This window comes from Zootoca vivipara, chromosome 7 (genome assembly GCF_965207765.1).
Source record: "Zootoca vivipara chromosome 7, rZooViv2.hap1.1, whole genome shotgun sequence".
Classification (NCBI taxonomy): Eukaryota; Metazoa; Chordata; class Lepidosauria; order Squamata; family Lacertidae; genus Zootoca; species Zootoca vivipara.
In genome coordinates, this window is record NC_142590.1 from 30,621,751 (window position 1) to 30,649,357 (window position 27,607).

Sequence of the window (27,607 nt, forward strand, 5' to 3'; positions counted from 1 at the left end):
GGTTCTGGAAGTCCGTACTTAACCTGAAGCATACTTAACCTGAAGCGAACTTTCCCATTGAAAGTAATGGAAAGTGGATTGATCCGTTCCAGATGGATCTGCGGAGTACTTAAACTGAAAGTACTCAAACCGAAGCGTACTTAAACCAAGGTATGACAGCACTTGCACTCTGACATGCTTTCGAACTGCTACGTGGGCAGGAGCTGGGACGAGCAACGGGAGCTCACAACAACATCTCATTTTAATGAAGCATTATGAGATCAAATCTCTAGAACAAAGTGACCAGAGCCCCTAACATAACCTGCTGAAATCTGCAGGTAAAGTCTGCATAGCTGCCAAGTCTCCCGTATTCCCCGGGAAACCCCCGTTTTTCCAGCTGTCCCCAGCCGAAAAAACGGATTTTTTGTTTTTCCCCGGTTTATTCTGCCGCGGCGGCCATTTTGGCACTGGGCGGAGCATGCTCAGAAGCGACTTTTTCTGCTGCTCTGCCCAGTTCCAAAATGGCTGCAGCGTGACTTCTGGTGCGGCAGCCATTTTGGAACTGGGCACAGCAGCATCAAAAGTCACTTCTGAGCATGCTCCGCCCAGTTCCAAAATGGCGGTAGCGCTACTTCCGGCATGCTACTTCCGGTCCGATCCCTTATTTTTCAGAGAGGAACTTGGCAGGTATGAAAGTCTGATGGTTTTGCAGGTGGCCAAGACTCTCATAAGAGCTCTGCTGAAAATTCCAAACTGCCTTTGGAGACAAAGCCTGATCCTGTGCAAGTTTTTACCGGGAAACAAGATGGCTCTTCCAAATGAAGCTGCCTTTTATGGCTGTCCAGAAACATCAATTAGTTCAAAATACAACTGCAAAGTTGGTAGCTGAGAATTTACAATGGGAACATACATTGCCAATTTTGAAGTATGTTTGCTGGATACTAGTCCATTTCTGAGCACAATTCAAAGTGCTGGTATGGCTTGCGGTCCAAGTGCCTGAAAATGTGTCTTCTCCCACATGAACGTGCCCACAATGGACTTCCTGAAGACCTCCAAATGTTTTGGACTAAAACTTCCACCACCCAAGCCAGCAGAGCCAATGGTCAGGGATTATGGGAACTGTAGTTCAAAATATCTAGAGAGCACCAGGTTAGGGAAAGCTACACTAATATTATCTTCGGAGGCCTTTCTCTAGGTGACTTTCCGCTTAGAGGTTAGGCAGGGAAAGGTCTTTGTTGTCTTTTGTTTCATGCCACATCCATATCATACATTTAAAGCACTATTATACCCAAACAGTCATGGGGATTCTGGGAATGGTAGTTCTGTAGGGGAAACAGAGGTCTCCTCTCAGCATCCTTTACAAACTACAGTACCCAGGATTCTCTGGGGAAGCCATGACTGCTCAAGTGGTATAATAATGTTTATGGTTTATGGTGCAGATGTGGTCCTGGTACCTGTTCTTACTTTTTTTGCAAATACCAACACTTTTATTTTCCTAGTCCTCTTAAACATTGATTCATTTAGTTGGCTGCAGTGGGGATGGGGTCTTCATTTGCCTTGTTGCTTTTGTTTGAGGTACAATGGTATTACACTAAATTATTGATTTATGGCTTTATTGTTTTTCATACACCTATCCTGGAAGCAGTGACACCAAAAGGTGGGATACAACTGTCTGAAATAAAAAGGCAGAGGTTCAGGTTTGTTAGATGGTATCCAGTTATCTTAAAAAGCAGAGACATCACCCTGCCAACAAAGGTCCATATAGTTAAAGCTATGGTTTTCCCAGTAGTGATGTATGGAAGTGAGAGCTGGACCATAAAGAAGGCTGATCGTCGAAGAATTGATGCTTTTGAATTATGGTGCTGGAGAAGACTCTTGAGAGTCCCATGGACTGCAATAAGATCAAACCTATCCATTCTCAAGGAAATCAGCCCTGAGTGCTCACTGGAAGGACAGATCTGAGCTCCAATACTTTGACCACCTCATGAGAAGAGAAGACTTCCTGGAAAAGACCCTGATGTTGGGAAAGATTAAGGGCACTACGGTAGGAGAAGGGGACGACAGAGGATGAGATGGTTGGACAGTGTTCTCGAAGCTATGAACATGAGTTTGACCAAACTGTGGGAGGCAGTGGAAGACAGGAGTGCCTGGCATGCTATGGTCCATGGGGTCACGAAGAGTCGGACACGACTAAATGACTAAACAACAACAACATCCAGTTATCAGGCCATAACAAAGGAAGCTAACAAAGGAAACTATGTATCCATAGAGAAGTTAACAAATAAAATGTATATAAACCCAAATAAAATCATATAGAAGCGAAAACTGGATCTCATTTTGCAAGGCCCATTATTGTCTTTTAAAAGTGTTTCTCTAACTTTATGTTGAAATAAATAAAAAACACATGAATAAAATTATATTAAAGCATAAACAAACTTTGAATGTGGAATCTTCCTGGTAAGCCTCTATTCTTCTCCCCACTAACATTAATACCTGAAAACATAAATCAGGTTGCAGAGTCTTCAAGGAAGTTATATTCATATCCTTGCAGGTGTACCAAGTGCCCAAACAGAATCTGTCTCTAAAGATGTGGTTTGCGACATGCACCTAAGCTGTAGGAAAGCTCTTATTTGGTTTCAAATGATTTGCTTAGCAACTAGATAGCATGCCTAAAAAGGTAAAGGTGAAGGACCCCTGACAGTTTCCAGTCGTGAATGACTCTGGGGTTGAAGCACTCATCTCGCTTTACTGGCCGAGGGAGCGGACGTTTGTCTACAGATAGTTTTTCGGAATCATGACTAAGCCACTTCTGACGAAACCAGAGCAGTGCACAGAAACGTCGTTTATCTTCCCGCCGGAGTGGTACCTATTTATCTACTTGCACTTTGACATGCTTTCGAACTGCCAGGTTGGCAGGAGCTGGGACCGAGCAATGGGAGCTCACCCCATCGCGGGGATTCAAACCGCCAACCTTCCAAACGGCAATCCCTAGGCTCAGTGGTTTAGACCACAGTGCCACCCACGTCCCTAGATAGCATGCCTACATGGCCATAAAAGAGGGGGATAAACCCAAAGAGAAATAGTAACATGCATGCATCATTTAAATCAATCTTATTTTGGGGTGAATTAAATCATGGCTTAAAACAATCCACCTGGGCACTGTCTTTTATTGAAACAGCCTGGTTTTCTTTGTCTTTTGCACCAAGAAGCAACACTAAACATGCAGCAAGCTGACTGCTGCACATTTCCCCTACTTCAGTTCACCTTTGGACATTGTACGGAAGTATCAGCAGCCAGAGCTCAGAGTGACTGTGTGCATCTGGCTGTTGGCACTTCCTTGGGGAGATACCACAGATCAGCAGCGAAGGACATGCTTCGCATGAGGAACATCTCCTATTCAATTCCTGGTATCTCCTGAAAAGAAAACAAGTGAACTTGGGCTGAAGAGCATCGGCCCCTTTCCCGGCCCTCGCCCCACCTCCAGCCGGCAGCCCATTGGCCTGCCGAGTTGGGGGCAGGGCGACGGCCACCCTGTAGGAAGGAAGCCTGCGTGGTGTTGCAATGGGTGGGTTGGGATGTGAAGTAACCAAGGACCATGCTTTGTGAAAGAGTGGGAGCAATTTGGCCAAGATTGTGATATGCCAACAAGGCTAATGTTGTCACTCTAGTGCTTACCCCACTCACCAACTTCCAAGCAGATGGTTTTCTTAGGTTCCCCCCCCCTTTTTTTAATGAAAAAAACCCTTCTTCATCCTACCCACTATATTGCCCTCCAAGTAAAATGTGTATCCAGAAGCACAATTACAGTGGTACCTCAGGTTACAAACGCTTCAGGTTACAAACGCTTCAGGTTACAAACTCCACTAACCCAGAAATAGTACCACAGGTTAAGAACTTTGCTTCAGGATGAGAACAGAAATTGTGCTCCGGCGGCGCAGCAGCAGCAGGAGGCCCCATTAGCTAAAGTGGTGCTTCAGGTTCAGAACAGTTTCAGGTTAAGAACAGACCTCCGGAAGTTCTTAACCAGAGGTACCACTGTATAAGAGAAAGGTTGGCTGCTTTAGGGGGAAAGAGAGACACCTCCATGTTTGAAAGTTAAGTAACTTTCTTTCTTTCTTTCTTTCTTTCTTTCTTTCTTTCTTTTTACTACTATGGTTTACATCTTGTGGAATGGCTGTTAGAGAAGCTTGTGCGGAAAAATGGAAAGTTCCTCAAAATGCTTTTGTATTCAGCGTACATACAAGCATCCAAGCCACACATGTTGCCGATTAAATCTGCACAGGAATTTGCTCTGGGCTCCACAGTTGACATTTTAGCTGTCTGTGCATGAAGAACAGCAAGTAACCTCCTGTGCTACACATCCTCTGCCTAGATGATAAGCAATGTGCAAGTGACACATGATGCTTTGTAATCAATTACCAACTGACATCTCCTTGCAGAAAGACTGTACAATCTGAAAATGGACCCCACTGTGCATCATTTCTTAAGAGTGGTAGCCTCCCGAGGAAGAAAATCATTTGGACTGAAATAGGCCTGGGCAATGTATCAATATATTGCCTGAAACCAGTTTGAAGTTAAAATCGCGAGAGCAATTTCAAAATCTCCAATCAGGCAATGTATCGCAAATCCCCGGCCCTTCTCGCAGCCAGTACGTTATTCAATACAAAAAAATTGAAGTAAAAAACAAACAAACCCATTTTATTGCCCAGTTTGACAAAGCCTGAAGTACTATAGCCCCAGTCCTCAATGCTCTCATTGTACTGTAGTCTCACTGAAATGTAAGAGCACAGTAGTGCAAGTGTTTTCAAGATCTCAACCATATGTACTTTAAAGATTACCAAATAATAAATGCTAAAGAGCTGTTCATAAACAAGCACTTTTAGATGCTAAACAGCGAATTGCCAAGCACTGTGGCTGTAATTTCTGAAGTATTTATTATAACTATCACTACTAGAGATGCATTATTTTAAAGGCAGCACATCTCTCTAAAATTGCTTTATAGATGTTCAATAAGTCATTTATAATGAAGTAGACAGCCCTTAGAATTTTAGTGAATGCCGTAAATTCATTTGTAAAGCAGTTATTGATCAACTGCTTAATGAAGCATTTATAAAACAGCCTGTGCATAGATTATATATACAGTTCCAGCCTTAGGAAGCTGTTTACTGCGGTAATAGGTAACTTTCCATATAAAACACTACAGACATACAGCTAAACATAGAAGGCATGCTCTTATAGTTAAATAGAGTTAAATGTGTATGAGTAAATATTTATTCTGAAGTACAACATTAAGACATGTAATATTAGGGTTGACACTGTTAAAAAAAGCTTTTTTGCACACTGTCCCTTGGCGATCTCATCAAATCTCATAGCTTTCAGTATCAGCTATATACAGATGGCATCCAGCCTTGTCATTCTATCCCAGAACTTTCCCTCTCTATCCAACCCTCCATCTCTAGCTGCTTCTCTGATATTTCTGCATGGATGCTTCACTATCGTCTCAATGAACTTCTCATCTTTCCTCCTAAGTTCCCCCTGCCATATTCATTGACAGTAGAGGTGTTCACATATTACATTCAACAAGTGTATGATCTGTATACCTGTATGCAAATAGGTGAGTTTGTATAGTTATTCACATGCAACATTCAAGGAGTCTATTATCGGTCTACCTGTGTACACAATAAATGAGCTGCACAAATAATCAAGTGCACACTCTTCCACACAAACACTTGTACATTTGTAGAGGCAGCTTGTATCTGTGTTCAGAATAATATGTAGACAACCTTAGTGTTACCACCCTCCTGTTGAACACACAAGAAATGTTGGTTTTACCTTTGACCTCTTTCTTGTTTCTTTTATGTATTCACATGTCTTCTCCTGGTATACATTTGGAAAAATCTGGCCCTTCCTTTCCTTCCAAGGAACTGCGGCAGCCTGGCTTAAACATTGTTCTGGGGATTGGGGTCTTCTTGCTATAGTCCAAGGTTCACAACTGGCTCCCTCAACTGGCTCTCTCCTCCAGCAGAGGCTGACAGCAACAAAAGGTAAGTGGCACGTTACAGCAATGTTAGAAAATGCTCTTCCTCAGCTTCCCAGATGTTCTGGTTGCTAATGCTGGTCTTAAAGCGTTTGAGTCTGGTTTATTTTAAGTAACTAAAATTACATGAAACCACACTTAACTGTGGTTAGTGCGAAGGCAAAAGCAGAAACATTTTGTCTCCTCCACACACGTATGAAGGAAAAAGAGAGTGAACCACACAAGCCTGTGCAGGTTCATACTCCTGATGGCAAACTGGTCGCATTGGATTTCAGCCCTCCTCACCTCTAAGTTCTTAGCCTCTTCTGCCTGCCTGTTGCTTCTGCTAGCTATCATCCGTCTCTTCCTCCTCAGACATAGCCCTTTGCATTTTTCTTCTGCCTCTTATTTTCCCAGCCACATGCTTCTTCCATCCATCTTCTCTATGTCTTTCTGCCTACTCTGACGACACTGAAACAACTCAGTCGACGAGCACACCACAAAATTCCTTAATGCTTTGCACTGGGACACCAGCAATGTCTGCTTCTGCTCTGTCATTTATACCAGTAAGCCAGCCAGCATAATTCCAACTTTTACCCTCACTATCCAGAAACAGGGAATTTAAAGCCCTGACTCTTTTTTCTTTAAGGCATCTATTTCTTGCCTGTTAAATTGTGTGCCAGTTTATATAAAACTCCCGGCCTGTTTGCAAAGGACTTCACAAAGAGTAGGGATAATCTGTTCTGAACACTTGGCTGCAGTTTGCGCATATCCCCAAACTATCTTTATTTTTTTATTTTTCTGTTTAAATTGGATTTTTTTTCCTCCCTGAGAGCAAGTTGTATTTTTTAAAAAGAGGCACAGGTACATCAAATACCTCCTAGTACATTAATGGTTGGCAAAATATGGAAAAGCAAAATGGTGTCTCTAGGCCGGGGTCATCAGTAGTCTGGTTACTGAAGAGAAATGTATTTTACATGCCTCTTCTGGAAAGCAACTGCCTGAAGTTCAACAATCCTTGCCCATGAATAATTTTGCATAGCTATTTCCAGTCATTGTGGCTTTCTCTCCTTTTACTGTAAACAGAAGAATTTTTGAATAGAGGGGAGGTGGAACCTATACTATTATTATACTCCTGCCAGGAAATGAACATTTACTCTGCAAGAAATAGGATACTCTCTTATATGCACAGAAATTTAAGCCTCACATGAGAGCAGCTAATGAATTCCATGCAACCAAGCTAAAGCTAACTATGACAAAAGAAGCACATATTGTACAAACACACGTACATGGGCAAGGAGCCTGAGAGAAATTCAATCGCAAATTGAGGAGAATTTGTAGTGCTCACAGTTCCATCGACGTCCATGATATTCTGAAGTTTTTCAATACAAAAAATAAGTCATGAAATAATAATGCTGAGAGGCTCCGTAGTAGACAGAGCACATGTTTTCCATGTACTATTTCCTAAAACCCTGGCATAGCCAGTTAAAAAGATCTCAGGTGGTCAGAATATTCATATGTATCTATTTAGAACTTTATTAGTTCTATTTCCTCCTCCTCCTCCTCCTCCTCCTCGTTCTTCCTGCAGAAGACTTCTGGGGTGAAGTAGGGCTGAGAGGACACACACAACACCCCCCCCCCCAATTTCCATTGCAAACTTGCTTTAGGAAACAAAGGAAACTTGGGGGGAAAGAAAAGGAGAAAATGAATCCTGCCAGATATTTATGCTTTGTTAAATATGATCCAAGAATGGGAGAAATGATAAAACAGTCCTCCTGTGCATGTTACTCTGACTGAATCGATAAATTCAATTTACGGAATGGCTCAATGGGCTATATCATTTATTTAAAAATTTATCAACTGCTTTTCAACAGAAACTCCCTGTCAGTGCGCATGCAAAAGGTTGAAGGCTAAATCCCAGGCATCTCCAGGTAGGACTACTGGATGAGCAGAGAGAGAAAAGACTGAGTTGGAGGGCTAATGGTCAAAGGGAAGTACTGGCATGTGTTGCCATTTGTTTCAGGTGGGTTTTTTTAAAAAAAAACATACGATGACATCTCAGATGAGTAAGCTATCTGCTTCTTTTTTAGGCAGCATAGTAAACATCTTCATACTGAGTCAGCATCTTCAGAACTGAGTCAGGCAAGCTTTCGGGGAGGGGGACTTATCAAGTTGCGACAACTGGAGATCTATTTAGATTCAACAGCATGCAGGAAGTATGTTTTTATTATATTTCTTAGGAAAGTTAAGTAGCTTGAAGACATCTCTCTCCAAATGATTACGCTGGATGCTTGTACGGCGACTACTTTGATGCCATGTTTCCTGTACTGAGAGCAGGCATCTATCGGAAAAAGGGATTAGGGCACTGGCAGGTACTACTCTGCTTGATATGTACATATGTGCACTGTGAGGGCATTGCTACACCACTCCCTCTGTCATATCCCAATCCTGTATGCAATTGTTAACACTAGGAAGCTGCCTTATACCAAATCTGATCAATGGCCCATATAGCTCAGTGTTATCTAGCATAGGCTATCTGGCAGTGGCTCTTCAGGAGTTCAGACAGGGAATTTGTCCTTGCCCCACATGGACTTGCCAAGGCCTGAACCTGGGAATGTGTTCGTGTTGATGCTGCGCCATTTCAATTTTTGGCCTCTCCATGCAGTTTGATATGCAGCAGGCAAGCTGAACTAAGTCAAGTCCTGTCTGCCTGTGGGAACATGGAGCCAGAGAGGACTGGCCCAACTATTAGACAGTGAGACAGCTGCCTCCTGCAGCTAATTTTGGATGCCACAAAACGGCAACAAATAGTTAAATTACTTCATTTATTAGTAAGGAAGAGAGGTAGTTATGTGGGGGGGGGGTTTGCCTCCATTGCCAAATTATTTTACAGTGGTACCTCTGCTTACAAATTTAATGCGTTCCGAACGCACATTCGTAAGTCGGAAAAAATTGTAAGTCGAAGCAACCCAATCTAAAAATTCGTAAGTAGAAAACATCCTATCTAAACCGCATCCAAGATGGCGGACGGAGCTCCATTCGTAAGTAGAAACATTCGTAAGTAGAGTTATTCATAAGTAGAGGTACCACTGTACCAGCTTTAGATACATTATACAGTGATTTAGGAGGGAAGGGGGCATCTGCTGATCTGCCACTGTCATAGCTGCCAGGTTTTCCCTTTTCTCGCGAGGAAGCCTATTCAGCATAAGGGAAAATCCCTGTAAAAAAGGGATAACTTGGCAGCTATGGCCACTGTCAGCAAAATATCCTGGGCTGGTAATCTTGAATTACATTCACATGACAGCAGATAGAAGAGACTTTATTGGGGGGGGGAATAAGGAACATAGAAATGCAGTTCAGGACCTAAAATGACCACCACCACCACCAGACTTTGATCAAGGATGTAGGGATAGGCCAGGCTGGTGTGGGTGTTGATGAACATTGGTGGTGTGGTGGACCAGAAATGGTGATGAACAGAGCAGCTCCTGCACTTTTTTCAGGCTAGCAGTTCTAATTAAAAGCAAAAGGCTTTCAGCTAGCTGAAGCTCTTTAGTGAAAGCACAGTGTGTTTTACCAAATGAACCTCTGTAGTCAAAAGGAAACATCACTGAGTTCAATGGAGCTTACTCCCAGGTAACTCCGCAGAGCATTGCAGTCATCCCAGATGGCTGATCAGAGACGGGAACCCAAGTTCCAACATGACAGCCACCATAACTCCCTTCGTCAGCTGTCAGCTAATCCGAACAAATAGTTCTTGGAAGGCTGATTCAACAGGCTGCAGCTAGCTGCCAGGAAGCAGCTTCTAAGCCAAGCTTAAGGGCAGCCCAATACAGAGAGCACTGCAGTAACCCAATCTCAAAATTACGAATGCATGAATCATTGTGGCCAGTTTCTCCCCATCTAGGAAGAGTTTGTATCCCTGCTGAAGCTGGTAAAAGGCACTCCTAGCCACTGTTTCCATTTTTCCTCCAGCAACAATATAGATCTAAAAGTATCTCAGGACTATGTGTCTGCTCCTTCGGACAGGGCGTGCAACTCCACCCAGAACAGGCAATTCATCTATTTCCCAAAACCATTCGCCTGTTTGATCTCCATCTTTCCAGAATTCCGCTTCATGGTACATTACATAGTTCACTACATATTTTTACCACATACCTTTGCTTATTACACGTCAACTTGCAATGCATTAGAAATGTTAAATAGACGTTTCTCACACACACAGCAATATGTCTGTTAAACTAAAGAGTTATAAATGTTACCAATAATAATAATGATAATGATGATAATTTATTACTTATACCTGCCCATCCGGCTGGGTCTCCCCAGCCACTCTGGGCGGCTTCCAATGGGAGATTAAAAGTACATTAAAACATCAGTCATTAAAAAACTCCCCTAAACATATAATGATTATGATTACCATGAAAATGATAGAAGAGCATTTCAAAAGGAAATCTCGCTTATAGACCTGTAAGAGAATGCCCATGAAGCAGAATCTCAATGAGGCAATTACTGGCCTTTTAACTGGCCAGTTATCCAAATAGTTAAACTATACTATTCACATTTACAATAGTCCTCTAACAATGCACATCTATCTGCTTACACGAGAGTAAGTCCCATTGAATTCATTGGGACATTTGTCTGAGAAGACATGCACAGATTGCACTGAATATTGCCTAGGCTGTCCTTAACAGTGAGTAAAGTGATTCATAAACATAATTGACCAAATTTCTGGGGTCAGGTAGTTGAAGAGCATAAGAATGGAGGTATTTAAGATCACCCAGAAGATCACAACTGATGATCTTTGTAGTGATATTCAGAATAGCTTCTCCTGGAGTCAGGGGCTAGATCCAAGTGTCTTATGATGACCTGCTAATTTCTGGCTCCCATAACAATATAGTATATGATCAATTCTGTCAGATATTTAGCGTTTGCCCAATAAAACTGTTTACCTAGACAGCAGGTGCAGCTATGACATTATTGTACCCAATTTTATTAATAAAGCTATTAATAATGCTATTGGTTTTTCATTACTAATCGCTGATAGTTATGAAAATTAATAGCTTAAAATGAAAATATATGACAAAATACTGTATTAAATTTTAATCATACGATTAAAATAAATAAATAAACTTGATATATTTATGTTCAAAATCAGTTTTGTTTGCATTGGTACTGCCCCGATCTTTTAACCTGGCCTGAGAGAAGGTACTGCCCCGATCTTTCAGCCCTGGACTGAGAGGAGGAATTCCTCTCCTCCAGGGCAGTGCTGTCAAGAAAAGGAAAATTGCTCTATCACAGCACTCAGTTCAGAAAAAGGTTTAAACCTCTCCTTTCATCTCAGCACTGTGATGGATAGATTTCTCCATCACTGCACTGGGTTCAGATCTCCATTGCAGTGGTAGACTAAGAGCAGAGGTTCAAAATTAAAACATTTAAATCACCGGTGGACATCTATCCTAAAGCACCCTCTCAGCAACTTAGGCTGCAATACTAAACATAAGAGCTGGGGAGTAAATCCCACTGAACTGAATGAGACTTACTCTGAGTAAACATGTTCATGATTAATATACACAGGACAGAAGTACACATTTTTCCAACTGAGAATTCAGTTGCTGCCTGTGGATTTATTTACGTGAGACTGGCTAGCACAACTCACATATTTTCCATATACACTTAGTTTCAAGCACAAGTCTTGCTGTGATCAGAAAAGGCCCATTCACTTAGGCATATACGACAGCTATAAGACAACAAACAGACATGATATGTGAGAAATGTGCCAGCAAAAATCTGAAGGTGCCAGTCAAGTCTGTTGTTGTTTCCATTATAAAATGGATTTCGACTGGCTCTGGTATAACATGCCTTACAGGCAAAACTCAAGAGGGCTTAAACATATACTTGCGAAAGCTGAACCAGAATTATTTAAGGATGAAATAAAATTGCCTCAGACTTCTCAGAGATCTTAAGCACAGCTTCCAGCAGGAACAGACTGCTGGATCCAATCACCCTAGTTCAGTCCTAATACAGATCTTACGCATCAGGCATTTCCTTATTCATTGCTTAATATTTAAGAAACATCATGGAAATGGTCTATCGGTAATGAGCTACACACCTCCCTCATGCCAACTCCCTGTTGTATAATTTCACAAAGTCATATTCTCTCTATGAGAAACTTAATCAACCTGAATATGGACTTTGAAGAGAGCCCTGGGGAAAATCAGAGCAGCAAATGGCTGCAAATCAGTGAACTGATTCTGGAAAAGGTACTCTCTTGCACTCACAAGGTTCTGTCGCTCCATTCCAGAGAGAGAAGAAGCTGAGGGATTCATCAGCTTTATGACTAGCAACCAGAACAGCATATTAATTCAGATATTTGAGCTCACAAACTCCTACCAGATTTTCCCTGGCTCCGAAAGAATCACATCTACTTGGAATTGTGGAGCAGAAGTTTGGCTGCAGTTTCAAGCAGCTTTATAAGATGCACGATGGGGGTAGGATAAGTTTTGCCTGTTAAAGTTTAGGGTTGATTTATTTTCAACGGAATATGGATGTCTAAGGCTTAGACTGTAATCAATGGGATGGAGTCATGAATTAGTTCCTTTAAGTCAATTCTTTTTAAGATTTCCCTCTTGCCCTATCCCAAGTATTAAGCAGGGATTACAGTGCCTCCATCCCATTTTATCCTCACAGCCATCCCGGAAGGCAGAGACAGTCAACAATGAGAATTTGTCCAAGGCCACCCATCAAGCTTCTTGAGTGTGCAACCTGCTCATATACAAAACTCAGCCACATCCACTGTACATGCTTCCCTGCCTGATGTTTTTTAGCTTTGCATTGTTCGCTATGTTACAATGATAGCTGCAGAAACAATACACTGAGGGGTAGTGTTCTGACATTTTGCAATGTCACTGCCTTTCTTCAGCAGGGGTATCAGGCAGGCCACGTGTACAGCATGGGGGGGCCCTAGTGATGCCGCCCGCATCACTGGGGAGTTGCGGCCGTATCACACCCCGCGGCCTACAAATCCAGTTGACCGGGGGGGCATGGTTTACAGCCACGCAGCTCCTTCTCCTTCCTCCTTGCACACATCTCACTTCCTCCAGCAGGAAAAAAAGTTTTGGGGTTTGGCTTCCTTTGGTGGAGAACTGGAGACACATCGTTCTTGTAATACTTGATTTAGAACTGGAGACACATTGTTCTTGTAATACTTGATTTATTTTCAAATATACAAGGACAGCATACGCAGGGCAAAGAGCTACCGCTTGCCTAACATCAGGTCTCCAGAGAAACCTGCGGGTTTAGAAAAGTCTCTTTCTCTCTCTGGCTGAGTCACTTCTAGAAAACTACAATTTCTTTTTATTATTTCTGTTACAGATCTAGGGTAACAGAGCTTGGAAGTGCAAAGGCACCCATAACTATTGAATGTTAGAAATTAATAGAAGAGTGGAATTTGGCCAATTTTTATTTTTTTATTTTTTAGTATTGAAAGGAAGATGCCAGACCAGTGGGAAAATACATGCTTTCGGTGTAAATATGTGTAAGCCACATGTTCAAATCTTACTTGTTGAGGGCTTTTGACAGGATTGCTGAGAAAATATGCATGAACCATTCTGAGTACTGTACTTAAAAAGTCCTGTACTATCAAAATACCCACAATGCTACACCAAATCTGTTTGTAGCAATTCCATCTGGGCCCAGAGGCACTGGTGTAAGATGAAGACAGTTGGAACCTTGGTGGTCTTTGCTTTACAGTGGACCCGGTCACCCAGTAAAAATATAAGGAAAGAAAGAAAGAACTACCAGCCACTAATGTTGTAGGTGAGAGGAATGTGGAGAGATGGGTGGTAGGAGAACAGACTGACTGGGGACAATGTGGAGGAGAAAGCAGGGCAGAGTGGAGGTCAGGCAAGCTGGGAGGAGACTTGAGTGACTATGGCGGGGAGCAGAGGGCAGAAGAAAGGAGGATGGCACAGCTCGGTGGTGAGTCAGCAAGTGACAGGACCACAGGAGAGAAGAAGAGGAAGGGAGAGAGAAGGAACTGAGATTCCTGGCTTACTGTACCAAACACTGTAAGTCAGGAATGAATTCACAACTGGCATTTTGCCACATTGGGATTTCTGATTTAAGCTGAAAGCAGGGCCGGCCCTACGGCCAGTCTGGGTAGTGCAGGGTGCCATGGCGCCGGCCCGGCAAGGGGGCGCTGCACAGCTACGCCCGCCGCTACACCATGCAGCTGCGTCCGCCTGCCCGCTGCGCAGCAGCGCCTGTGGCAGCCGTGCTGTACGCTGCGTCCACCTGCCCATCGCGCTGGGAAACGGGGCGGGGGGCGCCGGAGGGATCCGTCACACCATGGTGCCAAGGCGCCAGAGGTGCTTAAGACGGCCGTGGCTGAAAGCATGCCTGCTTGCATTAGTTTTGCAAAGAATCTTGTCGTGAAAGAAGCTCTGAAATTCAGCAGACAAGAAAGATGATGCAAAGGTTAAGTGCATTTCATATTTGATCTATATGGAAAAGAAAATCCATAAATTATCCTGTTTATCGCTGAATCAGAACTAGTTTGGGCTCTTTGAATCATGTTGACTGAAGTTCTGAAGTCTCTAACATTTTGGTAAGTACAAAATCTCTTTACACCTGTCAAGCAGCAGTTTCTAAGTAACCATAATTTGATTTCCTGCTAATGAGTGCAGTTTCTCCAGTCTTCTAAATGTGAAAACTGATCTACTCCAGATGCTAAAGAGGCTTCCATATAATAGGATTCTTCTTAGACAGTATCTCCAGGAGGACTTTATTCAGACTCCTCATTCTGAATCAGATGACAAGAACATAGCAAAGATGGGAACAGCTCATCTGTTTTATTATCTTGAGATAAAATATGTAATAAATCAGGAAATGGAAGTAGCAGGTGAAACCCATTATAAGCATAAATATAAACTCAGAGAATCCATGAGGACTGGAGAGGCATTCTAGTAGTTAAAAAATATAAATTAAAGTCAGGCTTTGAACTTCATTATCTGTTCTTTCAGAGACTCCAGAAGGAAGTTTTAGCCACAAGCCTCTTTTTTTAATGTGGTATTAATTATGGATATTTGAAGCCGGAGTTTCAAAACATATGCTGCCTTAAACTTCCTTTGCTGCAACTCTTTGAACCTGCCATTACACTTCAAAGAAACGACATCGGCTAAATTAAACCACTTCCTGCTGCATTTTCAGACAGAGAACGACACCTGTTATGTTCCATTACGTCCTTTTGTGACTTGCATGGGAAAGGTTGTGTTCAAAAGGAAAGCAATTATGAGAGAGCAACCACTAAAAAATCTGTTTTGTTTGTATGTGGAGGTTAAGCATACTGATGAATGAGCTCCTTTAGTGCAAACTGAGAAGTGAAACACCAATCTAGAAAGGTATATGCCAAAATGGCAGCTGCTAGTATTCACAAGTCCAACCCATAGACTTGGCATATTGCTTTGGTTTTGAAGGAAGGAACTCCTCAACAATGCCTTTGCTGAAAGGGGTGTTCAACCAAGGCTGGGTGAGCTACTCTGCTCTACTCTTGATAAAAATAAAAAATCCTTCCGGTAGCACCTTAGAGACCAACTAAGTTTGTCATAGGTATGAGCTTTTGTGTGCATGCACACTTCTTCAGATGCACACTTCTTCTTCAGCTCTACTCTTGGTTACCAATGCTGCAAACTGAACAGATATACACCATTTCTATTAGCAGAGGTTGGGGAGAGAGACAAGAGGACCCACTGTGAAATAAGGGATATGAGGGCAAATGTGGCTATGCGCCCCCATTACAATTGAAAAACATCCAATTTTCTCTCAAGCCCTTTTCAGGAGTTGTAAACACTTGAAGGAGGCACTGAGGGCAAGCATGATGGTTTATCCTACTGGGGGCAACTGTCCAAAGCAGGGAGCCCTTCCATGCAGACATCCAGAAGAAGAAGAAGAAGAAGAAGAAGAAGTTTGGCATAGAGTTACTTCACCCGCCTGCACTTTTTAGACCATCTGTACAAGCCTTGTTCACAGGTTTGTGCCTCTGAGAACAACAGAAGGGGTGTTCACAAGTTACATTCAATAAGTGCACAACCTGTGCTCGCAAGTAATTGAGCTGAACAGATCAACAAGTGTACACATTTTCATGCAAACACTTATACATGTGTAGAGACAGGTTGTACCTGTGCTCATTGTTAAGGTGTGTACAAACCTTAAGTTTGCAGAAGCCTTAAGGCAGAAGCAAGAGTGTCGTCATCCCCCCCCAAAAAAAAGGTGCCTCCCATTTGTGGATTGTTTTGCAAATGTGGGTACATCATGGCCCCATCTCCGCAGACTGCAAAAAGAGTTGTTCACTGTTGATTCTCTTAAACAGGTTTTTATTGAGTTACTGAATTTATGAAATGGCTTTAGTTATATTTATTTATTGGATCTTGGAGCTTTTACGGGGGTGGATGTGTTTTTAGTGTTATCACTGGTGTAATTTTAAATTTCTCTAAACCATCCGTCATCGAAACAGATCCCAGAGTAACGTAGAGCAATAATAGCAATCATAAAACACAATAAAAGCAAAACATAAACCATCATAAAACAATGAAAACTAAAAAGCAGCAGCTACTTCAGGAAGGACTGTGTATATTTGCACTTACGCGTACTTTAAAATGGTGCAAAATTAACCCAAATTCTTACATACATTCCCATCTGCGTCTACTTGCTTATTCCACCTAATATATTCTGCCTTTGATAGTCATAAAAAGAGGGAAATTATTTATTTATTTATTTATTTATTTATTTTAGTTTTGTGCCTAACATCCTTACAGAGTTCAAAAAGTAGCTTACAACATTTATTAAACCAGTGCTTCCCAAGCCACACACACCCCTTACACTACAAAACTATTCAAAATTGCTGGAGATCCTGGAAGACTAATAATGTAGCAATTGTAATGTTGTACTTTTATTGCTTCTTTTATTTATTATATATTGTATTTTGTTGTATTATAATTTGAATTCCACAGAATTCAAAATGTAATACAAAAAAATCAATGTAAGAAAAAAAGCAATAAAAACACAATTAAATATCTATCTGGCTATTTAATGCAATTGAAATGCTGTCTACCGCTCTTCAATCACAAATCCATAGGCACATGGCAGAGCACCTTAATGAATCACACACACCATTGAGGCTCCATGGACCAGAGTTTGGGAATTCCTGTGTTAAACAATGCCGGGCACTGAAGGCTGCTCTCCAACCAACTCCCTAGTAAAGCTGCAATCCTTTGCACATCCACTGAACTCACTGGGACTTGCTTCTGAATAAGTATAAACAGGGTTACTCTTTAAGTATGTTTGGTATTGCAGAATAAAGCTATGGTCCCAAATGCACATACCTGGAAGATGGGCTTTTTATAGAATCATAGCATCATAGAATTGTAGAGTCGGAAGGGACCACAAGGGTCATCTAGTCCAACCCCCTGTAATGCAGGAATTATTTTCCCATTGTAGGGCTCGAACCCACAACCCTGAGATGAAGAGTCTCATGCTTTACCAACTGAGCTATCTCTAGACAGTAGGCACAATGAAACTTACTTCAGGAAGGCATTGCGCTGTTAAACCGTATTCATTTACACAAGCTACAGTACTTCTGCTCACGTTAGAAAACGTTTGGGCTTTTCTTAAATCTGCAAAGAATTTTCAGATAACTCCAGTATGTTGTGATTTTAAAAAAAATATACAAGGCCTTTCCTTGCTTACACCTAAACTACTGATGTACCTCCCATTTGCCTCCTCCTAGAAGGATATGTATTTTCATAAATGGATTACACTTCCCCGTGAAGTGCTTTCTGCCTCTGTTCATGCAACGCTTCACAGGGCACTTTTCAGATAAAGCTGAGGCAGTAAGTGTTAATAGAGCCATTAGGAGAGCATGGTCAGTCACAGTTCCTTGCATCACTGGGATGCATCACCAGCCTTGGTCTTCTTGACATGGGGTGGGGGGACACTTTGCCAGCTTTCAGAAGCAGGGGTGGGCTGTGTCATTTTCATCTTTCTGCTTTTACTGTCAACATTTTCATGCTGTTCTTGAAAGCAGCTGCACTCCATTTCCTGATGTCCACAACCTATCTTGTTGAAGATTCATTCCGTGTGTCTGCAGTTATGGGACTGTTGTCTATCACATGACGGTGTATGTATTGACTCCACAGAGTGGGAAGTGACAAAGACAGGATGTTTGTGTTACTGTGTTTCCTGAAGTGGGACTATTGTCCTTTGTTCTTTCTCTTTGCTGCCTGATGCTAGAGAGAGAGAGAACCAAGTTGCAGTGCTCTCTGTGTGTTTATACGTAAATAAAAGTAGATTAGCCAAATGCTGAGTTGCTGAGGTCTGTTACGCAACTGTGCAAACTCAGCGGATCCCTAAGTGTGCTAATGCTTCTTGGCACTAGTCGCTGTGATGTTTGGGCTGGAGAAAGCTTTTAAAGCTCCCATACGATCAACCAGGAGGGAGAGAACATGCCAGTCGGGCATGCAAGGGTCCTACTTGAGAGTAGGAGATCCTAACATTGAGCACACAGGGTGACTAGGAAGGCAGAGTTCTCTCTTCACCACAAGGACTTTCCCCTGGTTTGTGTTTGAGACTTCAGAATTTTCAGAACTGGAGATGAGGGGAGGAATATGTGGGGGGAAATGGAGAGTATTGGCCAACAGCTTTTGCTACCAGTATTCAGAACAGAACTATTAAAGAACTTTTTGCTCAGACTGCAAAGTTTGTGTGAGAGGGAGGGAGGTTGGGAGGGAGGTTGGGAGGTTGGGACGGAGGGAGGGAGGGAGGAGAGAGAGAGAGAGAGAGAGAGAGAGAGAGAGAGAGAGAGAGAGAGAGATCAGGAAAATTATGTCACAAAAGAACAGTTAGATTTCCTCAGGCAAGATTCAGACAATTAGGCCTCCATATCCCAAATGAGCTCTGTTGCCCAGTGACCCAATTACTCTGAAACGGTTAGCACTGTCATTAGGGATTGCCACTTCAGTTTCATACTTTTCCCTCTCAACATGTTTTCTTCCTAGCTATTTGCATAAACATTGGTTTGACGTAATTCTACAGAACCTAACCATGGCCATAAAAACAAGAACCTGGTAATACACAGTTCCCACATTTAAATTTTGAAATCAAGGCAGATATGATGGGAAGCGAATATGACAAAGGAAGAAACTGCAAAGCTTGTACACCCTCACCGACACACACAGTCTCTGAAGGAACATGGCAACAGGACCCTAGAACAACACATTCCCACCTTATGGGATTCAGTAGAAGCCTTTCAGGCAAACTTTTCTTCCCTTTTGAGACCGTGTCATTATCCAACCCTCGTGTGGAGCATTTGTGTTAGAAAACCTAGTATCTGAACCTAAAAATAGTCATGGCTCTCCAAAAAAGAAATTTGCAGCATTCTTCATCAAGACATTCGAACACATGAGTAGCACATGAACAGAACTCTCCATATTCCTGCATGACACACAGAGAACAGTTTAAAAATAAATGCATAGTAAGTAAATAACATTATCATTCTTGCTGGGGAACCCTGAGGCTGGAGACAGGCTTTAAAAAAAAAAAGAATATGAACAAAAAATGTTAAATATGGTACTGAACTAGCAGTGTCGCTCATAGTCCTGTTGTGCACTCTTTCTGTACATATCTATATTGTAAAGAGGTTTATTTAGAGCCTTCCCTACAAAACAATCATGATATGAGGGAATGTGGATATGCATCATGGATAAAAAATGGCTCTGTCATGCTACTTTTGACTCCCTTTAAATCTCTCTCCAGCATAACAACCTGCATGTTTCGGAGAGAGAAACAGAAGACTGTTATGTCACGTAGCAAGAGTTAAGAGTAACACAGTTATCAACAACTTTCTGATTTCTATCTCTCCACTGTGTCTGCAAGAAGAGCCAACTCCCCCAAGAATGCGAACATTCTTCTCTTCCATAAATACTCTGAGGTATGTGTAACTAAGCTTTCTGAGACTGTGGGCACATTTCCAATTCCAACTGTTGTGGGCATCAAATACATGCCGCAGCACTCCCTTCCCCCAGCTTGAAAATAAGTCTTCTGTTGGCTAAAGAAGCTTTCTTCAAAAGTGAGGGAAATGAGAGCCTGAGGGCACCAGGGAAGGCCTCTGAGGGCACATGCGTGCCCAGGGGCACCACATTGTCAACCCATGCTACAATGTAATAAAAGGGGTGGGTAGGTGGGGTTTTTCTTTGTAGGGGGAATGGTGGAGTTTAAAGGCAAGGGATACACAGGAAGAAAAATGCATTCTCTTAGCTTCAGAAAAAAAAATATAATGGTCATTATTATTATTAAAAATACTCTGGAGTGATTTTATGGGCCTATTAATACATGCCTGGGGAAGCTTCACAGCCCTACTTGATTGTACAATAATGAGCCAATAAAGCATACTCTGTCACTCCTTGATGCTGTATTATCCCATCGTTTTGGTAATGAAAAGTTCTTAAATTTAAATATAGTGCAAAGAGCAGATCATGTAAAAGTGTGTTTTTAATTGGTTGGGCAGTAACAAAATTCAAGGTGAGGCCTGGTTCTTCTTTCTTTAAAAGAAAAAAAAGAAAAATTAACAGGCAGAGAATAAAGGAAGCAGACCTCTACTTAAGCCAGCACACAAGAGGATTCACTTAATTGGTTCAGCCCCAGGAAAGCAAAGTCAGCAAGTAGAATTCCTGCAGATCCACTCTGAGAAGTGCATGAGGATTGTGGGCCACTTACCAACTTTTTGAAATGTTTTCATCTGGTTCAAAAATTGCTAACGAAACAATCCGTTTTCTTTCTAAATTTGTACGATCCCTAAATGTCAATCTATTTTGAACATTCCCTCTTCAATTACAGGCACTGTAATGATATCTCTGGAGCTAAACTCCAGAGGTGCTATCTTTGGAGTTGACAGATGTTTGAAAACTTTTGCCACCACTTTCACTTAAACCAATGTCTGCCCAAACCAGAAACAGCGATTAATATTAAATGCAAGGCAGCTTGTACACAAAACCATTTCATAAACCTTGTTTTAAAGCAAACTTCTTTTAAACTAACCACAGCTATCATTAACCATAGTTTGTTGGTTTGAACAAAGGGACACACCACAGTTAAGCATCAGTTTTGGAACTACAACTCCTGGCTGTGCAGTAGGGAGGGGAGGGGAGGGGAGGCGGGGAAGAGAGTGTACGAGTCTAGGAAATAACTACTAGGGCTCGGCTCATTCATATAACATTAAACAACGGTTTAGCATTACCTTGAAATGCAGCCACTGCCACTCTCACTCAGGATAGGTAGATTGTAAACAACACAACAACCAATACTGAACCTACCAGCTGTCTTACTAAATTATCCTCATACAAATGGGGGCTGGGAGTATCCTAGGTCAACTAAGTTCCAAGCATGCCCCGCACACATGTCCAGTTTCCTTGGATTCCAGCTTCCTTTCTCGCCAAAATAATTCTTTATGGGGTATTTAAGGCCTGCATTTTATGCCGATTAAAGGATTGTGAAAGGTGGAAAAAAATACTCCAAGACTATTCCTCCTAACCCAAACAAAAAATTAAAAAAAATCCTTCCAGTAGCACCTTAGAGACCAACTAAGTTTGTCATTGCTATGAGCTTTCGTGTGCATGCACACTTCTTCAGATATCTTCAGATATATTCTTCAGGTATCTGAAGAAGTGTGCATGCACACGAAAGCTCATACCAATGACAAACTTAGTTGGTCTCTAAGGTGCTACTGGAAGGATTTTTTTATTTTTTGTTTTGACTACGTCAGACCAATACGGCTACCTACCTGTAACCTCCTAACCCTAGGTAAGCTTGGCAATGAACTGTTTATTTATTTGCCTTTGGCAGAGAAACCATGATGAGGATCTGATCTTGGAGGGCAGCTTCCTATACATTCAATCCCCTATTCATTTTTCATGTGAATTTACACACACACACACACACACACACACACACCCCTAAGTTTCCCAACTTTGTACCCATCTAAAGTATTGTTATTAATAATAATGACATTTCTATTTTGCCCTTCATCTGAAGATCACAGGGTTTTTATATCACAAATATAAAAACACAAAAATGCATCATATAGTAACAAATAAAAATAATACGCCATACACACAGAGTTTAAAAGGCCAATGGATTGTTTAATTAGAACATTATTCTGGCAATGAATCCAACCAGTTATCTATTCTGTAAAGATCAACACATTCTCCCTGCAGTAAATTTTGTAGATTCAGCTAACCATGAGAATAACCACATACCTCCCACATGAAAGGGTTACAATGGACCATAACTTTAGAGATATCTCTGTCAAGAAAAACAGAGTCGGCAAGAGAGTGAGTTAAGGTGCAATTTTATATACACACTTATGTGAAATAAAGCCCCATTGAACTCAGTGCTGCTGACTTCTGATTTAACATGTATAGCATTGCACTGTAACTTAAGGCTTTTCATATGAATGCTGCTTATGTCATCTTTATAACTGTCTCAAACTTCAGTTTTCAAATACCAAGGAACAGTAAGCAACCACAAAACACCACCAACTTTTGCTTCTCAACACTGCCAACTCTTTATTGACACCACACACATCGGCCAAATCTAAAATGTGATGGAAACACATTTATGGATTCTCAGTTCAGCTCCAACCTACATATTCGTCCAAGATCAGACACTAATCTTCATACAGTAATCCTCTGCTGTATTTATATGAAAAGCTGACATCAGGAGAACAAGAAATTTGATTTACAAAAGAAAATGCTAGCCTTGGAAAAGGAAGTGTATAATCTTTGAAAAATGCCCTCATTATATCTAGACAATACCACACCAGCTGGGTTTCTTTATCACATAAGTACCAGGGGTTACTTTGGCTAAATCTATTTGCTGAAGCTAAGAGCAACACCCAAACCGAGCAAGTTTTTCTCAGCGAAGTCCTGCTTTTCTTAAAGACATATTCTGATCTGGCTGCAACTTAGGAAAGCATCAGTGCAAATATAAAAAGGACAATACGCATAAGCCATAGTAAAGGTAAAGGGACCCCTGACCATTAAGTCCAGTTGCAGATGACTCTGGGGTTCTGGCGCTCATCTCACTTTATTGCCGAGGGAGCCGGCGTTTGTCTGCAGACAGCTTCCGGGTCATGTGGCCAGCATGACTAAGCCGCTTCTGGTGAAACCAGAGCAGCGCACGGAAACGCCATTTACCTTCCCGCCAGAGCGGTACCTATTTACCTACTTGCGCGTTGACGTGCTTTCAAACTGCTAGGTGGGCAGGAGCTGGGACCGAGCAATGGGAGCTCACCCCGTCACTGCCAACCTTCTGATCAGCAAGCCCTAGGCTCTGTGGTTTAGACCACAGCACCACCCGCATCCCCTATAAGCCATATTAGGCATAGATTGTCTGTGCAAAAGGAGAAACAAGATTCTGTGTTTAGAGACTGATTTAAAGACTTTGGCAATGTCGAGGCTAGGAAGACTACAGACACAGGTCTGATTTGCATATTGCAATTAAATCAATCCATGGCTTAGTGTGGATGCAGAAGTGTGTGAGTTCCCAGGGAGGAAAATGCAGCCGCTCTACTCCTCCCTGATTGTTTCACTACTGCACCATACTGAGTTAAGCCATGGCTTGGCTTAAAGCGGTGATGGCCAAACTTGGCCCTCCAGCTGTTTTGGGACTACAATTCCCACCATCCCTGACCACTGGTCCTGTTAGTTAGGGATAATGGAAGTTGTAGTCAGGGCCGGCCCTAAGGCAAGGCTGGGTAGCGCAATGTGCCAGGGCACTGGGCCGCCAGGGGGCGCCGTGCTGTTGCGCCCGCAGCAGCTGCGCTGTGCCCGCCAGACAGCCACGCTGGGAAATGGGGGGGGCGACGGAGGGATCTTCGCACCACGGCGCCACGGCACCAGATATGCTTAAGTTGTAGTCCCAAAACAGCTGGAGGGCCAAGTTTGGCCATCACTTGCTTAAAGTCTCATTTGAACTCAGGCCCATGGTTTAACGCTCTCCAGAGTAACCATGAGCTATAACCAAGATTTTTTTAAATTGATTTATAGCCTGTGGTTTGTCCTGAAGAGGTAAACTATAGACGCCCTATATTAACATATATATTTACATTAAAATTTATGGATTATTTTCATGGTTAATATGATGTGACATGCAAACGAGGTGATTAACTACTTGTTCTTACGAGTACATGGTTTATAATGGATTTGGAGTAGTTGTGACCCACCAAGTTGGCCACAGCTCATCATCCATCTATGTTGGCCCTCAGGACCTGTGGCAAGTCACTTGTTTTGAGTGCCTGTCTGGAATTTTGCAAAAAACACAGCGCAGAGAGTTGTCTAGTACTTGGCATACCACAATATATGGCTGGTGGGTTGTGCTTGACCTCACTGGGTATACACAGTATTTTCGAGTGTTCTTATTAAGAGGTGGAAGAGAAATCAGAAGTTTCCCACCAACACATCAACTGATGTGCTATGCCATTCCAATAAAATCTGTCAAAAAAATAAAAGCCCTTATTGAAGAAAAGCGATAAGTTTCACTGGAGAACTTGGGTGGGATATTTTCTTAATCAGGGGGAGCAAAAAGCCACCCCATAGAATGTAAACTCTGTTTTCATTATTTGGAGCCAATTCTGTAAACATTGGAGAGAAGTTATTTGAGATCACTTTCCCAGAGTGATATTTAACTGCAACAACATTGCCGCTTGCCTTATGGTGTGGCTAATCTCCCAGTATCCCTTCCTCCTTTTATCCTCACACCCGCCTGCAATAACAAGATTAAGCATTAGCCTGGCCAATACTGGTTTGGTTACACAATTCCTGCTTGTTAAGTCTTTTTCAGTGAAGGAAAATTATAGCTTGGGAAAGGGTCATATCTTGATAATACTATTAAATAATGGGTTGGGGGGGGGGTAATCTATATGATCTGCAGAGAAGACCTAAACTTCTGCATCCAATAGTGGCATATGAAAAATAACTTTTAGACTGTAATCTATATCCACTTATTTGGGAGTAAATCTCACTGAACTCCACAGGGCTTGCTTCTGAGGTGACATATTTAGGCCTGGCCACTTCACTCCCCCTTGTTAGACTCCTTTGAGAGTCCTTAGGAAACTGAGTTGTTCATCCACTTCTAAAGGTACTTCTGTTTATTTTAACCAGTTTCCAGAATGTTTGGAAACTTCTTAGAACAATGTAGCAGTGATTAAGCCAGTGGCTCCGGTTAACCTTTCTGCATCTTTCTGATAGCCATCTATAGAATTAAATTAGCCCAGAGCCTTAAAAGCAACGGGATTATCTACTTTTGTGATGTTAAGAATTGCCTCTGGAAGAGGGGAGGTGGGGAGAAGGGAGGTTGGTCTGAGCAAGATCGTCTTTCCAAGTCTGATAAGAATCCTTCTTACATATTAGTCTAGGTATTCTAGGTCAGGTGTGAACATTATAAAGGCGCAGAAACTAGATACACATTCCTGCTAATGTTTGAAACATAGGAGAAGGTATCTACTTAATGCCAAATGCAGAATGTGGACAGCTCAAATTCAGCATCACATTTTGGCAATGCTTTGTTGCAACACTGCTTTCCTCCAGTGGGCCTTTTGGCTGAGTAGGTAAGGGTGCCTTCCTATTAAACTTGAGACTGTGGATTTAATGACTAGTGAAGGTCAACAGCTCAGTGGCACAGAAATCCCCATGTTTAATTTCTAGTATTTTAACTTCTAGTACAGTATTGAGGTTGGGGAGGGGGAATACCCTACTTGCACAAATAGAAGATTGCTTTGTACTCTTAATTCTCATAATGGGGAGGGCAGGCAGGCAGGGTCAGCCAAAGCCATTCTGCTGCCTGGGGCAAAGAGCAAGACAGTGCCCGCTCCCACTTCCACATGCAGAAGCTAACTAGGCTGGCTGTGGAGTCTTGCTTCACAGGAGAGAGTGTCCCACTGGAGAGTCACAACAGGCCACAGACCACTACCTGCCTCCCAGCAAATGTTCCTTGAGGTGGTTGCCTGCCTCTGCCCCTGGGGAAGAGGGGGCAGGTTGCAGGCCAGACGCAAAGGTGCTACAGGCCCATGGGCTGGTGATTCCTCACCCATGGTGTAGTGAATTACACAAGCCAATGGCCTGACACAGCATAAGGTTTCTTCCATAAATGGAATGGTGCTTCTTAATGAGACATCTTAGAAACAGCCTCCTTGGCATATGTACTAATAAATACTTCAAGAAGTTGGGCATCTCTTAACCCTAGGGCACACTGTGGAAAGCAGAACCTGGATAGCTCAGCTGGTTAGAGCATGGTGCTGAGAATGCCAAGGTTGCAGGCTTGATCCCCATATGGGACAGTGGCATATTCCTGCATTGCAGGGAGTTGGACAAGATGGTCCTCAGGCTCCCTTCCTACTCTACAATTCTATGATTCTATGATTGTGAAACAACGCAAGGCCAACACAAGAATATTGCTGGCTGCAATTTCTCATTCTGGGGAGGGATTTTCTCATTCTTTCCAAGTTTGGGGGCTTCCGCCCAAAGGACAGCTATTTCAGTAAACAATTCTGAGGAGCTGAACCAAGCAGAGTAAGGAACATTGGGGGCTAATAAGAAGGGGCAAGAATAATAAGGGGAAAGGACTTGCCCAATCAGACTCGTGTGTTGCCTGCAGAGGCCATGCATGCATTTACAGGTAAAGCAAAAGCAGAGACTTCGAAGCCAGAAAGAAGGTGCCTCAGATGGCTGTGCTGATGCATCTTGAAAATGTGGTTTGTGAGAAGCAACCAGTGTTCTCTCTACCTCTCACTTCTGCCTCCTGGGAGGCACCCTGATCCACATATACCACCACTGCTATATTTATTTGCCCACGGCCCTGTATCTAAAAGAACTGGGTTTAAATGTGATAACGACCCAGAAGGATGTCGCTGCTGCCTACGGGCAGCGAGGGAGGAAGCCAGCCAGAAGATGTTTTGTGGAGTGGAGTTTGACCGTCTCAAAACAGATTAAGGACAGGTTTGGGCTCTGCTGAAAACTGAGGAAGGGGGAGGGGGGAAGTAGGCGCGTGTGCTTGTGGAGCAACTTGTACGGCTGTTGCAAATCTGCAAGGAGTGTATAAGTTCTGCAGCGTCGGTTCCCAAAGAAGAGGAGAGCAGGGTGGGAGGGGAGAAGAGGAAGAAGAAAAACGTCTCCGGTGTTTTCACCGATGGAAGAAGACGACACCCTCTCCGGCCCAGTCGAAATGCTGATGCTCGCCCCACTGTGGCTCCTAAAGCAATTCCTAAACCTAAACACAAGAAAGTCAAGCAGGCGAAGCCGGGGCTTCTCTCCTTAGCCTAGCCTATCATTGCTGCGCACAGTCCTTCCCTCCCTCTTTTCCCAACACCCGCAAGCTGCTCGCCTGCAGCTCCAACAATGCAAGGAAAAAAAGGACAAGAATGGCAGTGGAGGAGATGAGCCACAGCTGGGCGATTCTGAATCTCTCGGTCTTCCTTATTCCAGCGGGGCTGGAGGCGGGGGTTGGGGGGGGGGAATCAATGCTCAGAAATGTACCATTACCACCAAGCTGCAGCAGGACCATGTAAGG

At 42.6% G+C, this 27,607-nt stretch overlaps 1 protein-coding gene across 2 annotated transcripts in view; it reads right to left on the minus strand.

The window, feature by feature from the left end:
- Positions 1-27,607, minus strand: part of ST6GALNAC3 (ST6 N-acetylgalactosaminide alpha-2,6-sialyltransferase 3) — a 244,089-nt gene that overhangs the window by 216,140 nt on the left and 342 nt on the right. The gene's annotated exons all lie outside the window — the stretch shown is intronic.